Source organism: Eretmochelys imbricata, chromosome 6 (assembly GCF_965152235.1).
Source record: "Eretmochelys imbricata isolate rEreImb1 chromosome 6, rEreImb1.hap1, whole genome shotgun sequence".
NCBI lineage: Eukaryota > Metazoa > Chordata > Testudines > Cheloniidae > Eretmochelys > Eretmochelys imbricata.
The window spans coordinates 93117837-93134974 of record NC_135577.1 but is presented as its reverse complement, the minus strand read 5'-3'; positions in this window follow the sequence as shown (position 1 = coordinate 93134974).

Sequence of the window (17138 nt, the reverse complement as noted above, 5' to 3'; positions counted from 1 at the left end):
CCCCAGTGGCTGCACTAAAATACCCCATGATTTATTGAGCTGGGGGAGAGAGAGCGAGAGAGAAAGAAAGTGATGACCCAGGCCTGGAATTATTGATGAGATAGGATTAAGACTATAATAACATGTGTAAATTAGCCAGCAAAGCGTTCCCAGCAGCTAAAGGTTCCCTAGAACGTTTACCACTGCCCCAGTAGAATTTGTCTCCCTCTTAAGATTCAGACAGTCCTTAAACAAACGTGAGAGGGAGAGGTAGGCAAGCTCAGCATTGCAGCCAGCCCCACAGAGACCCCACGGTGGAACGTCTCCCTCAATACTTTTAGATTCTGTTTGGCAAAGTATGAGAAGCAGCACCCCCCTCTCTCTTTCTGACTAAAAATGAACTCTTTCAGAGCTAGTGAGAGGTGCTGAAGCAACAGCCCTTGAGGCCAACAGCGGGTAAGTATCCACAGAACAGGTACAGTTCAGCCCACAGTAAAGCAAGCTCCTCTCACATCCATCCTACTAATCTGTCTCAATCCTAAACTGCAGGAACCCCTCTTGGGGGAATTCAGTCCCCATGCCCATTCGATATTTGGCCTCTCTCCCTAAGTTGCAATAATGGGGATCATCAACAGTGGTGGTGACATCTGTAATGTTAGCACTTGTCCATTAAGGAATGGGCTGGGACCCAGCAACGTGTTTCCCACAGGACACCAGAAAATCAACAAAATGGAAACTAGTCAGAGGTAGCTGCACTGGGTTCAGACTGCTGACCAAAGCGGGGAATCCATGTACTTTCCCATCACCAATTCCCCTCAATCTATTTTATAGAGAAGATAAGATCATCTTTATTTAGGCAGAGGAAGGAGAGACGATTGCTTCAGGCCATGACAAATTATAGGTGTTATTTCTCCATATTTATGCGCTCTAACTTTGGTTTTGGGAAGACTGTCTACATCCAGGCATAGGGCAGGCTGGTGCTGTGCAAGATTGCCCCTAGAGCTCTGCCAATGCCCTTTAATCCTGACCTGCAGCGTCCCCTGGTATTCCAGTCCTGGGCCCCATGCAGCTCTGCCAACGTAAACCACTCTGACTATACAGCAATAGGGGCTGGGAGAAAACTCAGATTTGCTGTCCCTTTTGGGCATTAGGAAGGATTTGAATTCAAGCCTTTAGAGATTAAAAGACTGACTCTTAGACCTGCGCCTAACACACACAGATGGCATGAAACTCCACTCTTAACATATGTGATGGGGTCTGTACACCCCACATGGAACCAGGGCAAGAATAGGGTAATACCGGGCTAGGGAGGTCCCACCCCTCAACAGGTGCAGGGCGTGCTCCCAGTAGAGGAGTAGTATAAAAGGACACTGTTAGAGCAGCAAAAGTGGGGAAGGAGCTGCAGGCTGTGCCAAGAAGCAAGGTTGGTGCTGGGAGCTGTGACAGGAATGGGGCTACAGCTTTAAAATTGTTCTAGCAGCAGGGAATCCGGATTGCCCACATCTCTGGGAAGCTGAAAGCCCTATAAGAGGCTGCTTTGAACAGGATGTTAACAGACCAAGTGGAGTCTTCTGAAACAGTGACCACGCCCCACACAGCAGAGCTCCAGTTTGGTAGGAAGCGACCCAGGGAAAAATGTAACTTGGGGATGGATTGCTTACTAGTCCACACACTTTGACAAACCTCCTATGGCCCTGGGTTGGGACCTAGTGGAGTGGGTGGACCTGGGTCCCCCTACCTTGCACCCTGTTCCTCTGTGTGGCAGAACTCCAAGGGGAGAAATAGGAGCATTCAGGAGGGATTGAGGCCTGCCATGTACAACTTGGCTGGGGTCCCCGCTGTGCCAGCTAGGCCAGCAGAAACTGTATGACCATTGCCTGACCCGTAGGCCAGCTGGTCATCAGACCACCCCTTGTAAAAGAGAACTATAGCAACAGCCTCACGCAATACAGCACTTCCTCTAGAATACTGTAGTATTTTTTTTAAATGTGTCTTCTCCAGGAACCTCAAACTTTTCCCCAGCTTGAATCCCAGCGTGAGAGAGAGGTTGTGTGCTGGACACCTCCCCTCCCAGGCACAATCACACAGCAGCTCTGCACCAATTCCAGCAATTGCTCACATGGCAAAGGTTCACATTTCAAAGGTTTTTTGAGTACTGGGATCTTATTTTAATGCAAATTTAGCAGCAGGAAATGAGAAGAGCCAGCCCCACGCGGCCAGCCAGCTCTTCACAGCCCACCAGCAAGCACTCCACAGAGCGCAGTTTGAGAATTGCTGCTCTGAAAGGATCAGCTGTCCAGCAGATCATCCCCACCTCACCCTGACACCTACCTGTGCTCCCTCTGCTTCAGACTTCAGTACAGTAAGGAGGAGACAAAGCACATAGTCTGCACTCTGAGCAGACGGCTCAGCATTACGCACACAGAAAACCCGCTGCCGGAAACACACCTACTTGCGCTATTCAAACTTCCCACTCACAGGAATTAAAGAGCTGCAGAAATCCCAGGGTTCGAGAGGGGAGAACACTGTTCTGGGGGGAACGGGGGTGTCAGCATCAAGTGCTGCCTGGCCACTAGCCACCTTGCCAAGACTAAGGGGCATCTTATTTATGCCAGGAGATGAGGGCCATTTGCTTAAAAGCCCTGGGGGAGGAGGGTCCGCCCTCGCGGTGGAGTGGCTCTCAAACGCTTATCTGTTCTATGCGGAGAGCGAGTGAGCATGAGTGACAATATCTAATTGCCAACTAATTTCCATAATTACTGACTGGCATACTTTTTATGCCGGGTTAATATCTTTGCAAACGTCTCACAACGCAACTGCTCGGGAAACAGAGAGAGAAGCCGGGGCACAGAGCTGACATTCAAGTTACTTACCAAACTGCACAGAAAGGCTTCAAGAGATACTGGTTTGCCACTCTCCATCTCTGCTGTGCCCCTTCTCTACCTCTTTCTTTGAGTGCTAATTGCTTAGGGACGGATATTTAAGTGTAATTTTCAGCAATTTCACATGCAGAAAAAACAGCAGCACTGGATGGAGCCAGGTCCAGGCAGTCAGGAGCTGTGCTAGCTTCTCACACACAGCTAGCCTGTTATCCCAGTCCTGGGTGTCTCACACAGCTTGGCTCAATCCTAATCTGCAGCACCCGTGGCTAACCCAGGCCTAAGCCGCCCTGAGCAGAAACTGCTAATCATACAATACACTGTAATGCAGAGACAACATCATTCATGAGTGACCTGCCTGAGATTCACAAACTCCTGTCACCTCTGACCTCAGCCAACACCTCATCTTCACCAGTCAAAGAGAAAGTGCAATAGTTCATCCTCCTCAGCTCCCTACGGACCCAGTCCTGCTCCCACTAGAGCAAAGGGCAGTTATGTCACAAATTTCAACAGGAGCTGGCCCTAATTTGGGGTGGTATCAAACTTAGTCCCTGAAATTAGCCCAGGACAGAGCAGTGGGATCATTACAGCCTTGTAGTATATGCTGTCTGATATCAATCTATGATATTCAAAATCAATAATTGATATTAAAAGCTGTGCTTGCCCAGGGCAGAGGTAGGAGAAGCTGATAGTATTTGTTTATCCTCTTTACACTTGTCTAATTCAATGCTGAGTATGGGGCTCTGTTTGGATCATGCCTTTTGCATGGCTCTTCACAGAGCTAGCTGCCTCTTAAACACAAATCCTCCTGGCTGGATCTATACCCAGCTGAGCTCTATCTAAAAGAGTGGAAAGGAGAAAAAAAGAAAGAAAGAAAAAGAAAAATCTTCAGATGAAAAATGCAGACATGAAAACCAAGTTGCTGCTGTCACGGGGAAAAACCAAAAACCACACATGCTAGCCTCCTTGGTGAGGGCACAGAGTGAGATGTTTGCACAGAGATGACAGGAGAAAGGAAAGAGAGACTGGAGAAAGTGGTTCAAGTGGATTTCGTTCTTCCTCCTTCCAGGAGGATCTGCTTCTCAGCCATTATCTCTGAACCCAGCAGCACTCTCTTACTGGGCTGGAGACAGCTGTGGGCTAGTTCAGGGGAGAGACTGAAGAACCCACTGTCCCTCTTGTTGACCTCACCATACAAAAGCCACGTGGCAATTCAATCCCTCAGAAATGGCAAACTCCCTTGCTCTGGCTGGTTTCTCCCATCCTGGATATCCTGCCTGGACTCTCCATAGTGGCTGTGGAGTTGTTAAATTATCAATAATGGCATCACCATGTGGTTTCCTTAAGAGATGGGGTTATATTAAAAAAAGCACTACCATTCAGATAGGGCCAAAGCCTCAGTTCACAAGTGCCCTGTTAAACAAGATTGGGCTTCTTTTGTTCCCCTCCTCTCTAGCAGGTCAGGATTTACATGCACGCACACACACTGGCTCACCGTCAGCCTGAGCCACCAATTAAAGTTTGCCAGTTTCCAGGAGCAGTGGGAAGGTGTTTTGTGATTAGGAAGGTTAAAACCAATCTGCACCAGCCTCCCTGTTCCCCTCTTCTTGCCACAGAAGGAAGGGTAGGGCCAGAGTGTCCCTTTCTTACCAAACCAGCCCCGGATCTCACTTGAGGAGACGTTACCTCATCCGTACAAATTTACACACTATGTGAAATGGGTAACCATGCATGGGGGAGATGAGCACACACACACTTCATGTCAGACACACAGTCAAAATGCCACCAGTAGCCTCAGATGGGGTCTGAGCAAGCTGACAAATATGCTCAGTTCAACTGCAAGTACAAGGCCATGACAGCACAGCCTTCAAAACCAGAGTGCTGGGAAGCCATCTGGCTGCTGGAAGAGTTAATATTTTATAATGAAGATAATCACCCTTCAAAGCTCTTGCCTCCTGGGACTATTAAATAGATTCAATTCAGAACCAGAGCTCTTCAGATCTAGTATGGGGGAAGGAGGGGTAGAAAAGAGTCGGGGGGAGCCACGCATCTCTCCTTTCCTCCCCCCAAAATAGCCTGTATAGTCCAAGAGGGTGACCTTTAGCCAGCTTACCTAGCTCTAGCTCAGCGTGGATACAATTTACAGACCATTTCTGCTCTTCAGCTTTCTTAACACAAAGAAGAAAAATCAAAACCCAGGCAAAGGGAGAAAAGAAAGAGAAAATAACCCTGCAGAGCAATCATGCCTGGGGCTGCTCTGATGGCTCTTTCTGTTCCCTTCTAGGACACAGAAATGACTCCCAGTGTGTTAATTACTCCCATTACCACAAACTCTCCACTGACAAGAACTAGCTTGGAGGAGGGGTTGGCAGTGGCTGAACAGTTAGTGCTCTGTGCTGCCACGCAGGAGATCCCAGGCTCCCTTAGCTGCAAGCTGCTGACAAGGGCTGTGAATGCTGCAAAACCAGACAGCGTGGTTTGGGGTGACCATACGTTCCATTTTGGCCAGGACAGTCCCTTTTTTGAGCCCTCTCCCGGCCGTCCTGACTTTTTTGGTTAAAGTGGCATTTGTCCTATTTGCTCTTGCCAACTTGAGCAAATGGGACAAATGCCCACTTTTGTCAAAAAAGTGGGGCATGGTGCAGAGGAACATGTGGGGGGGGGAAGGGTGAGCAGCAATACCAGCTCCATGCAAGGGGGGAGAGGCAGGGCTCAGGTGGGGGGCAGACAGGGCTCGAGTGAGCAGCGATGCCAGCCCCGCACAGGGAGGAAAAATCGGGGGAGCAGCGGGGCTCTGGCGAGCAGCTCAGGGCAGCCCCACAAAAGGATGAAGGTGGCAGGGGCTCACGCTAGCCTCACGTGGTGTCCCATTTTCCCTTTGGGAAATATGGTCACCCTACTTGGCTGCTTCAGGGAAGGGGTGAGGCAGCATTGTCCAGCAGAAAGGAAGAGGGAATCCTGATCCCTGTATCCTGTTTTCAACTCTGCTGGTGACTCAGCATGCAAACCTAGATATGTCACTTCCTCCCTTCATGTCTCAGTTTACCCATCTTTAAAATGGGGACAATGATACAAGCTTAGAGATCCACAGATAAAAAACCCTTTAATATCATTTATTGCAGTGATTTTCAAACAAAGGTACACATACCCCTGGGAGTACCCAGAGGTCTAAATGAGGTACATCAGCTCATCTAGATATTTGCCTAGTTTCACAACAGGCTACATAAAAAGCCCTAGCAAAGTCAGTACAAACTAAAATTTCATACAGACAATGACTTTATACATTTAAATGTAAGTACAGTATTTATATTCCAATTGATTTATTTTATAATTATGTGGTAAAAATGAGACAGTAAGCAAAGTTTCAGCAACGATGTGCTGTGACACTTTTGTATTTTTATGTTTGATTTTGTAAGCAAGTAGTTTTTAAATTAGGTGAAACTTGGGGGTACACAAGACAAATCAGACTGCTGAAAGGGGTACAGTAGTCTGGAAACGTTGAGAGCCACTGGTTTATTGTATTGTTCTCATGTCCCCACCTCACTTCCCTACAGCCTCTCCCTTTTGCCAACAACAATCCCTTCCATTCTGTAGCACAGCTCATCCCATGGAATCTCCAAGCACTGTACTATGGAGAAGAGAATCTACATAGCTAGGTGTGCTATAAGCATTTAATTGATATGAGTTTAAGATGGCCACATTACCCACAAGAGGTGAAGCATCCCCCTTCAGATTCCATATGTACTATGTATGTTATAGAAAAAAATTACAAATATTTTGGACGGGTTTCAGAGTAACAGCCGTGTTAGTCTGTATTTGCAAAAAGAAAAGGAGTACTTGTGTCACCTTAGAGACTAACCAATTTATCTGATCATAAGCTTTCGTGAGCTACAGCTCACTTAGCTCACGAAAGCTTATGCTCAAATAAATTGGTTAGTCTCTAAGGTGACACAAGTACTCCTTTTCTTTTTGCAAATATTTTGGAGTGTCTTTTTTAAAAGGGGGACGACACTAGAACTACTGAAAATTCAAATTTGAGCCTTTTGTTACAAACTTGCAAATGGGATTACTTCTGGGAAATTTTCCCCAAGATTACAAGCCTTCAGAATAGGCCCGTTTTGCAGCAAGAGTGGATCTGGCATCAGAAAAAGCTGTCTTACAATCAGACACATGAAAAAATAAAAAAATAATAATAATAATTATGTGAGCCAGGCTTCAAATGAGAAGGGGAGAGGGGAATCACCATTTCACTTGCAGTGTTGCAACAGGGGAAATTTGTGGCGGTATGGGAAATCATGGCAAAATAAATAAATGAGACCACTGTCCACCATGCTGACCAATAGTCTCTCATTGTTTCCTTGTGTTCTCCAATCTGCCTGTCTGGAATCACCTGTTGTCTCTTGTCTTATACTTAGCTTTTAAGCCCTTTGGGGCAGGTTCTATCTTTCTGTCCTGTGTTTGTTCAGTGCCCAGCACAACGGGGTCATGGTCCATGATGGGGACTCTGAGGCACCACCACAATACAAATGAAGTATAGTTATTTTCTCCATTTTACACAGCACTGAAATGCAGCCCCTACTGGCCGGGACATAGTAGTTCTTTAAAAGTGCACCAACAACCCAAGAAAAGAAGAAGGGAAATGATTATCCTGTATCTCTTTTGAACTGGTATTATCAGTGTATCTTAGTGCTATAGAGGTTCCCTACCCTGCTTTTCACTGTAATAAAGAAGTCATTACTTTTTTAAGTAGCGTACCCAACTGAAACTGGAGGGTGAATTTAGATGGGCAGAATATAACTGCCCAGGCTGGAATTCTTCCCAGACAGAGCGGCTAGTATCACTATGCTGGCAAGAAACATTCTGGAATATGCAATAACCTCAAGTGTTAGGCCCTTGGTTTTACATCTTCTCTGAGCAACAGCAGCCTCTGAGCACCACCTTTATCTCCGTTTTACAGATGGAGGAACTGAGGCACACAAAAGATAACTGATTTACCCCATAAGCCAGTGAGACTAAGTTACCTGACTCCCAGTCATAAGATTTACCAATAGACCACTCTGAGCTCCTGTTGTCTGAAGTGCTTGTTTTGCCAAGGGCTCCTGGGTTTGCCCAGGTCCTGTGGGATGGTCTGTCCAGACAAGTTGATCTTTGTACTGCTTCAAAGCAAGCACAGCAGGAAGAGGCACAATGGGTTAGGCCCAAGCAGGGAGCAAGAAGGAATCAATGTGGATTTCTGATTAAATGGATATGCTCAGACAGAGAGTAGGAGCTGGGTAGCACCCTCCCAATCTCCCAAAATGCCAGCTGTCCATTTGGGGTCACACCATGCAGTCTGGGCCCCACTGGCTCAAAGAAAAGCAAGTAGAGTCTGCTTAGCAAGGAAATAAAGGGTCGTTTGACACCAGAAGCCCAGAAATGGCTTTTCGCATTACGTAACTTATAGCCATCTCTCCATTTCTTTTAATGTAACTTGATAATCTCATGCTATATTTGTACTAAGCTTCCCATAAACACAACAACAATGTGCAAACCTAACAAATGGAGATAAGCCAGCTGTGGCCCAGGAACCTTCAGTTTAGCTCCTAAGCACCTTAAATAGCACGCACTACATTTGAGTACTAACTAGGTACAAATCTCAGGGCATCCAATTAAACTGCAGAACAGAGGTGGACGAAGTAATACTCATGCAGACCTGGCTTCCTCCTGCCCCTCCAATTACTGATGCCCCCAAACAGGAGAGGACAGAAGTTTAGCTTGTTGGGAGTAGTATTTACACCTTACATGCAGAGCATCCAAGCCTAGCTGGGACTGACAATTGCATCCCATTCCCTTCTGTGACAGTCTGTATCCTTATGTTCACTATTTTTTCAAGACTATAATAAATTTTGTACAAAATATGCCTTGTGAGGTATCACCTGAAAGTTCGTAAACTGCTGATTATTATCCTAGTAAAATACGTGTGGCAACATTTTATGTAAAGTTATAAGATTCTCCTGTATTACATATTCCAAGTTTAGAAAAGCAGGCACAAACCAGTTCCTCAGAGACAAAGGCAAACTGACACCTCAGCCAGATGCCAACAAAATCAAGCGGAGTATCACCTAATTGAGTAGCCATTCTTTAGCAGGAAGAAGGGTGTGTGCAAAAATCTGCATCTTGACAAAGGAACAGGTGGGAGTTCCCCTATACTCAGATTTTCTGTCTACTGAACCCCAGCTGGAGATGGTTCTTGTGCAACAGCAGCTGGAGATGACTTTTGCGCAAGAGAGGGGGCTATAAGAGGAGGAGGAAAATGCCCCAAAGGTACTCTTCCTCCACTTCCCCCTGCTTATAGCCTCAACACCACCTGAAGGATTAAGAATTTAACACTGAATTGGGGGAGAGGTCCTGGCCGAAAAGGATTCCAGCCAGCAAGACTGCAAAAGCATGTGGTGAGACAAACCTTTGCTTTGAATTCATTTAGCATGTTAAATTAGATGCTAGTTGCGGTTTTACCTTTTATTTCTTTGTAACCAATTCTGACTTTTATGCCTTATTACTTGTAATCACTTAAAAGCTTTCTGTAGTTAATAAACTTGTTTTATTGTTTTATCTAAACCAGTGTGTTTGGCTGAAATGATTGGGAACCTCCATTTGCGATAACAAGGTTTGTGCATATCATTTTCTATTAATAAAATGACGGACCTTTTATGAGCTTGTATTGTCCAGAAGGAAACAGCTGGGCAGTACAGATGCACATTTCTGGGGACAAGTCTGGGACTAAGAATTTGCTGGTATCTCTCTGCAATATAATGTGTGGGTGGCTGGCCAGATCACCCATATAGTACAGCTGGGAGTAATTTACATGCTAGAGGCTGTGTGAGAACAGACCAGGAGTGGCTGTTCTCACAGAGAAGCAGCGTAAAAGGAACCATTGCTTGGGGAACTGAGGAGACACAACTGCTCCAGGGTGTACCCTGGGGAATGTCACACCTCCATTTAAAAAGGCTTTGAATGCTCACTCCCCCATTCCCCTTTTGTGAATCTTCAGTGTCTACAAAATCAGAATCCCCCTGCTATGATACAAGTGAGGAGGCATTTCTACTGTGGCCTGTGCTTGCAGCATTGCACACTGACCTATGACCCAGCCAGTGTGCCGTGATAACTATCTAGGTTGCCTGGTGGCTATATGGGCATATCAACCTGCTGTTCTACACCAACAGTGACCATATAAAGCAGGGACTGAGTGCATCTCTTTGATAAAAGAATGTTACCGAGCCCTGGGGACTCACACAAGTAAGAAGAAATAGGATATGTATAAAGTATCTCTTTTAAAAGAAAGTATGTTGAATGAAACAAATTTTAGCTTAAGAGAGTTACGGGACCCCAACAGCCGAAAAAACAGGGAGTTATTGGCAAGACGGGGCTCACTTTTACCCCAGGTGCATTTTATTGGACTGCAAACCATTTCTGTGCCTCTCATTTTTTGTCATCCTATAACTTCTTTCCACTTAGTTATCTCTTTCCCTTAGAGACTCACTGCTGAGAAACATAAGAGCAAAATTCAGGCTTTGTAAAGTGTGAAATTTAAAAACCCTTAATATGCAGAGAAAGATTGTCATTAATTTGTTTTATTTCAATAAAATCAGCCGCTAGTGGGGTAATTAAATTTCCCCTGGCAGGGGAGATATGACAGGTCAACAAGTATGTGAAAGGCACATATAGGGTGATCAGATAACAAGGGTGAAAAATTGGGATGGGGGTGGGGGGCAATAGACATCTATATAAGAAAAAGCCCCAAATATTGGGACTGTGCCTATAAAAACAGGACAGCTGGTCACTCTAGGTACGCATACCAAGGAAGGAGAGGAAGTGTTTAGGGTGCCACAAAGGGGTTGGAAGTCTAATTAAAAGTAATCGTTCCTGAGAGTGCCATCATAGCAACAAGGTGTTAAAATGCAGAGGAGTCTTTCACGGGAAGGGGCGCAAACCTGTGGCTTGATATACTTGACACGAAACCTTGGCAAAAGCACTCGTAAAATGTTTAATAGGGAATAACTGTACACTGGCCGGGGAATTTCGTGCATGGCACTCCACAGCAGTAGGTCTTCTGTCCCCAGCTTCTATGACTCATTGTTGGAAACTCAAATGCAACAGCTTTGTGCTAGGGGAATGGATTCAGAAAATGAAACCAGTTGATCAGCTTCACCTTCCAGATGAGCCCAAACGAACAAACAAACAAAAACAGCACCACTGGTGAAAAAAAAAACACAGGATTTTTTTAAATTTCGGTCGTAATAACTGTGGGTTGTAATGCCACAGGGGAAGACATTTCCCCCTGACTTAAACATTACTTGTTACATGTTAATGTATTAATGGTGCTCAGATGTATTTAGAAATACCTGAGAGAGATTTTATCTTGGGAGTGTCCCTTTAAAAGTCAGATCTTTTAAAGCATTTTCAGCCCAATGCAGTGCCCTGGAAGACGACTGACATTCTGAATAACTGGGCTGTGAATTCAAAATCCCAACTCAGCCAGCTCATACCAGGAGCCAAACTTGCATGTTTTAAATGGGGCAGAGGGGAGACAAAAGAGAGAGAGAGAGTGTTAGATTTATTGCAGTTACATAGAGAAATATCCTCTCAGTGTAAACATTTCAGATGCAACAGTAACCCACTGAACATCTAGGTGTAGGTGGCACATACTATCCTTAATGCTTTGGCACACCATATACAGATGTGCTTACTGTTAGAAAAATGACAATTATTTTCTGTGAAAAATTTTTGAAGAAAACAAAACCATTTTCATTTAGTTCAGAATTTTTCACTGAATTTTCTGATTTTCATCAAAGGAAAAATTCAGCCTGAGAAGATTTTAAATGTCCTCTTCCCCTCCCCTTCCCACCCACTTTTTTTAAAACTGGACAAGAGAAAGAGAGGAGTGAGAAAGGAAAAAAACCCCAACAAATAAAAACCAAAAAGTTTTCCCTGGATTTTTAATCAAATTAAATAGAAATGACTTTTTAATTCAAAATGAATGAAAATATTTTTTCTTCATGAGAAATCAGAAGATTTTTAATGATAAAAAGTTTCACTAAAATGCGTGTTTAGTTTGAAAAGCCATTTTTGACAAGAAACATTTTGCTCAGCTCTAGCTACAGCTCCTACTTGATTTTTTTTAACTCCTAGCTCTGCACTCTACTGGAACATCGTTTTAAGAATGCTAGGACAACAGGCAGGAGGTAGTACTGGAGACTTGTAATGGGCTACAGAGCCATTCTTCTCCAGGACAGAGCTTCCAATCTGCCTCTCCCAGGTGAGTAGTGACTGAAAGCTTTTGCCAACTGGCAGTAGTTTGGCAGTCTGTGAAAAATTAGTTGGTGGGCCTAGGTCCAGTTTCTAAGCTAGGCATCCACATCGTAAATCTCACCACTTGATCCGACACTAACTGGTTCTGTTGTTAGCCATTTCAGTACAGTGGCCAAGGCCTGAATGGGCCATGAAGACTTAACTCCCTCTTAAACCTCAGTCTCTAGTATCTGTGTGTGCACTCTCTCCAAGGCAAGGCTAAGGCACATTGGTGGGGAAAGCATGTGCTGCTGCTGCACTCATTTTGTGAGCAGATAGAGCACTTCATTCTCCGATCTGGTAGCTTTCACAAGCACAAAAATAACTTTGGGGAAGGAGAGGAAATTTATTTTTAAAAAGCTTTTTGCAAGCTAGTGCAAGGGAGGAAGATACTTGAAGCGTTTGTAATAACCAGGCAGGACTTTTGTTCCCCAATTGTGTTGAGTAACAGAGGCTTAGGAATAACAATGGGAAATGGTATTTAGTATCTGGAGAAGCAGATGGCTTCTGTAACCTGCCAATTGCCAGATTCTCGGACAAATTCATTCCTGGTGTAACTCTAAGGAAGTCAATGGAACTCCACCAGAGATGAATTTAACTCTTTGTGTCTATAGTATCTGCTTACAATATCTTGCTGGTAAGTACTCATTCACTGCATACGTGGTACATGATCTGGTGGCTACAATACACATCTGAGCGTCGGAAGACAAGGTCTCACTGACTATCTGAGTGACTTTGGGCAAGTGGCTTTTCAGACTGTAAAATGGGGATCATACTACAACACCTGGTGTAGTAGCAGAGTTTAATTAGTAATTGTAAAGTGCTTTTAGCTCAAGCAATTCAAAAGGAAAATACCATAAAGGAGTGCATCTGTCTTTAGGACCTTACCAGTCTCACCTGAAATTCAAAGAGAGAAGCATCTATAAAACTGAGTGAGTATTCCTTTGCCAATTCTGATGGTACTAAGGAGAGTAGCTGCATACCTTTTGCCACCATGTATTGTTTTTAAACAGATTCCTATGCTGTTATTGGGTTGGTTGGTTTTAACTGTAACAAAATTCTGAAAGCGAAGATTTGTAAGCACAACCCCAAAACCTAGAACTTTCTTCTTTTGTTACAAATGTTGATTCTCCAATAGAGGTAAGAAATATAATCATTGTCAATTGTATTCAGAGAATCCTCAGTACAGGAGTCTCATTAGACAAAAAAGGGGGCAAGAATTTGGAAAGAGCATCAGCCTAACACAACCTTCTGAATGGCCAGCAAATGCAGGCTGAGGAATAAGATTCCTGTTGAAAAATACATGGTGACAATAGGTGTACAGTTACCATACTGCTCAGAGCTGGTCTGTTGTCTTGGACTGCATCTCACTGTTGGCTCTTTATCAAATGTCCCCCACAGGGAACCTAAAGTTTCTCCATAACAAAGATGTTTCATCCAGACTACCTGAAACAGACATTTCCAAATAGATCCCCTACAAAATCCATTCTCAACAAACTCTTCTTGCTACTGTGCCAGACTAAGATTTCAACCGTATCCACTTGTGCCTGTCACCTCCCACACAACTGCTTGGCGCTAATCCCCAGGAGTCTAGGCTGTTTCTGATGGCAAAATTGGAGTTTAGAACAATAACTCCATTGCAAGCAAGAGCACACATCTTTGAATGGAGGGCAGGCAATAGTGATGCACAGCAGAGAAACTCACTATTAAGTCAGGGATGGGGAGAGTGTCAGAAAAATTTCTGTTTAGAAGGTACTGCCCTAAAAACACCTCCAGATCCACTAGAAATCCATGGATGCTGAAGCAATGTCGTCTTACTCTTTGTCCCAATCAATACGCAGAGTCCCAGCTTTCTTAGGGAACTCCCCCATCCCAGATAAATTCAGACCCCAAAACCCACCTATTTCCTATCCAGAGGCACAGGAACCCTACCAACACTGGCCTGAAGACTTAACCCTGGGAGACTCTTCATAAGCCATCTAGCATCCTGATGCTATTAGCTGCACAGACTATGCATCTAATCAATTCAGTCTCTCCAGCCTCAAAACACAAGGCCTTGAAATTCCTCTAGGGCGAATAAGCCTGTCATCTGCTGCTATGATGTCTCATCCCAGGGGGTCTTTAAGTCCCCTCCTTTTTACAGTGGTCAGATCCTTTGGCCTTGTGCTGAATTTTCCTGCAGTAATGCCCCATGCAGGCAGCTATCATCCTGTCTCCCATAGTCAGTAAAACAGGCAAGGTCAATGCCCTTTCACCCTACTTCTCTCTCACACAAACACACTTTCTGCATTTCTGCTTTCTCCAAGGGACAGTACCTTACTTTCCTTCTCTAGTCTGGATTCTAACCCAGGTATTGCATCAGTAATACCACATGCAGCCTGGGGTTTCATCAGTAATACCCATTATCCCAGCTCACCCTAACAGACAATTCTCAGGACAAGCAGCCTTTCCGTGCATGCCAAACAACAAAATCACAGCCAGATTCCCCACTGAATGACCAAGGTAAAACCTATAGCCATGCAATGTTTGGTTGCAAGTATATTAGATTTCATATACAGTTTGCACATGGATGGGGATAACTAAAGGGAAAAAAAAACAGACTGCAGCAACTTGCAATCTCTACCAACCAGAACTCTCTTCTCTTCAAGTGCTTTTACTGCAGACACCACAGTGATGCCTTCAAGTACCTTCCCATAGTTCATTAAGTGATGTGACTAGCATCTATCCATTATGGGAACCTGTGGAACTCCTTGGCAGAGAATGTTGTGAAGACCAAGACTATCACAGGGTTCAAAAAAGAACTACATAAGTTCATGGAGGAGAGGTCCATCAATGGCTATTAGCCAGGATGGGCAGGGATGGTGTCCCTAGCCTCTGTTTGCCAGAGGCTGGGAATGGGCAACAGGGGACTGATCACTTGTTGATTACCTGTTCTGTTTATTCCCTCTGGGGCACCTGGCATTGGTCACGGTCAGAAGACAGGATACTGGGCTAGATGGATCTTTAGTCTGACCCAGTATGGCCATTCTTATGTTATGTTCTTACGTGGGTCTTTCTCCCATCTTCTCCCCAGGGAAGAAACTGGATATCTTTTAATGAATGAAACATTATTAGTTGACTTTGAATCAGAGACCCACAAGTAAAAGGCTCCACCAACATCTCATGACTAAGCCCTCACACCACAATATATTTGTTATCAAATGAAATACATAACAACCTGTGGCAGTGAAGCCTCTCATGAAATCACAAGTGCAGTACAAAGGCTACAATGACTCATTGCTAAGCCAGATGGAGTGTGGGGTGGAGAAGGAACCTGTAATTGAACCTGCACATATATTCCACAATTATCAAAGGAAATATTCATCACTCCATTCAAGGTGGCTAAAGTAGGGCTTTTTTCTGATTAAAGATTTTAAAAGGTTAAAGTTTTTCCTTTGATCAGAACAGTTTTGTCACAGGAGAAAGCGACCACTTTGCATTAGTGGAAGAACATTTGCAAACAAACAAAAAACACCAACAAAACCACAAAAAAGTGGTCAAAAAAGTGGGAAAGGAAAAGTAAGGTTCCATGGGATATAGCGAAGCTCAGGAGGGCCAGTGGTAGAAGCTTTTATATATTATTGGTAAGCCAGAGTGCTGGGAAAAAGGAATCCAGAGATGAGAAGCATGTAACAAGAGGCCTATGACCTGGATCAACTGTAGTCTCTTGTAAAATAAAGACACACCTTTATTCATCGTACCATTAAGCATTTTGTTATTTCAATGACTCCAATACCCCACTTCGCACGTCTGCCTTGGTGCTGTGCGGTTATCAAGATCTGGCCACAATACCCACGCCCCGGGAAAGAAAATTTGCTGCTTCCCTTTTTTAAAGGCTATATTCAACTGTAATTACTTTTATACTTGCTTGGGAAATCAGACTCAACTCACAGGAGGGTTAAAAAGGGGGGGAAGAAAAGAAAAAAAAAGAGAAGAGACAAAGGTAAATGGGAGGAATCCAACTAAAAGTTTCTAAGCCGCTTTCCCTCAAGTTTTAGCCAAAGCAAGCTTCCTTGAAGCATGGGATGGGGTGTGTCCTTTAATATTATTTTATCGGTCATCTAGTCAGAAAATTACTGACATTACTCTTAAAGCCAACAAGATTATCAATCATTAGACAAAGCTTTTATCTGGAGCTGCTGGCAAGAAATAGAAGGCCTTCCAGGACGAGCTTAATGCAGAAGGCTAGTGGTTCAAAGGGGAGGGAGGAGAGGAAGGAGCAGAAGTAGGAAAGATAGGGGAAAGGTTAGTTACCATATATTCCACATCACTGACACTTAGATTATTATTTTGGAGTAGGAAACACAAAACAGCAGCAGCCAGAGTGGACAGCATAAGAAACAGCACAGGTGTGCACAGAAAGGAATTACATCATAAAAGTCTGGCCCACAATGTATAATCACACCACTTGGACACTTCATCAAGAAATCTGTTCCTTGTACCAAAGCATCACCACCCACTCTCACTCCCATACTGCCCAGGTCTTTAATTGTCGAGTTGCTCAGGGGCATGCTCTGTACACACTGGTGGTTGTTGGTGGGCCATTCACAGCTGCTGAAGTATGTATGCTGGTTTGTCACTGGAGGGTTGCTGCTAAGCACTGGCCAGCATGTGCCCTCACCCTTTCATCCATCCATTCCTTTCCCCCTGCCCCACATTCCTTCTATCGTTACCCCATCTATTCCTCTCCCGTTCCCCGCCCCGCCCACTCCTTTTTAAAATAAAGATTCTTTCCAAATTCAAACAAACAAATACAAGGAAGTAATTAACATCTTGAAGGAAGCAGACAGTAGAATAGTGTCACTCTGTTACTGCATTAAGACTTAACTTTCTATCTCCTCAAACTTCCCGCACTTTAATTAAGTGTTGTTACAGCAGAGGTAGGCAAACTACAGCCCGCAGGACTGTCCTGCC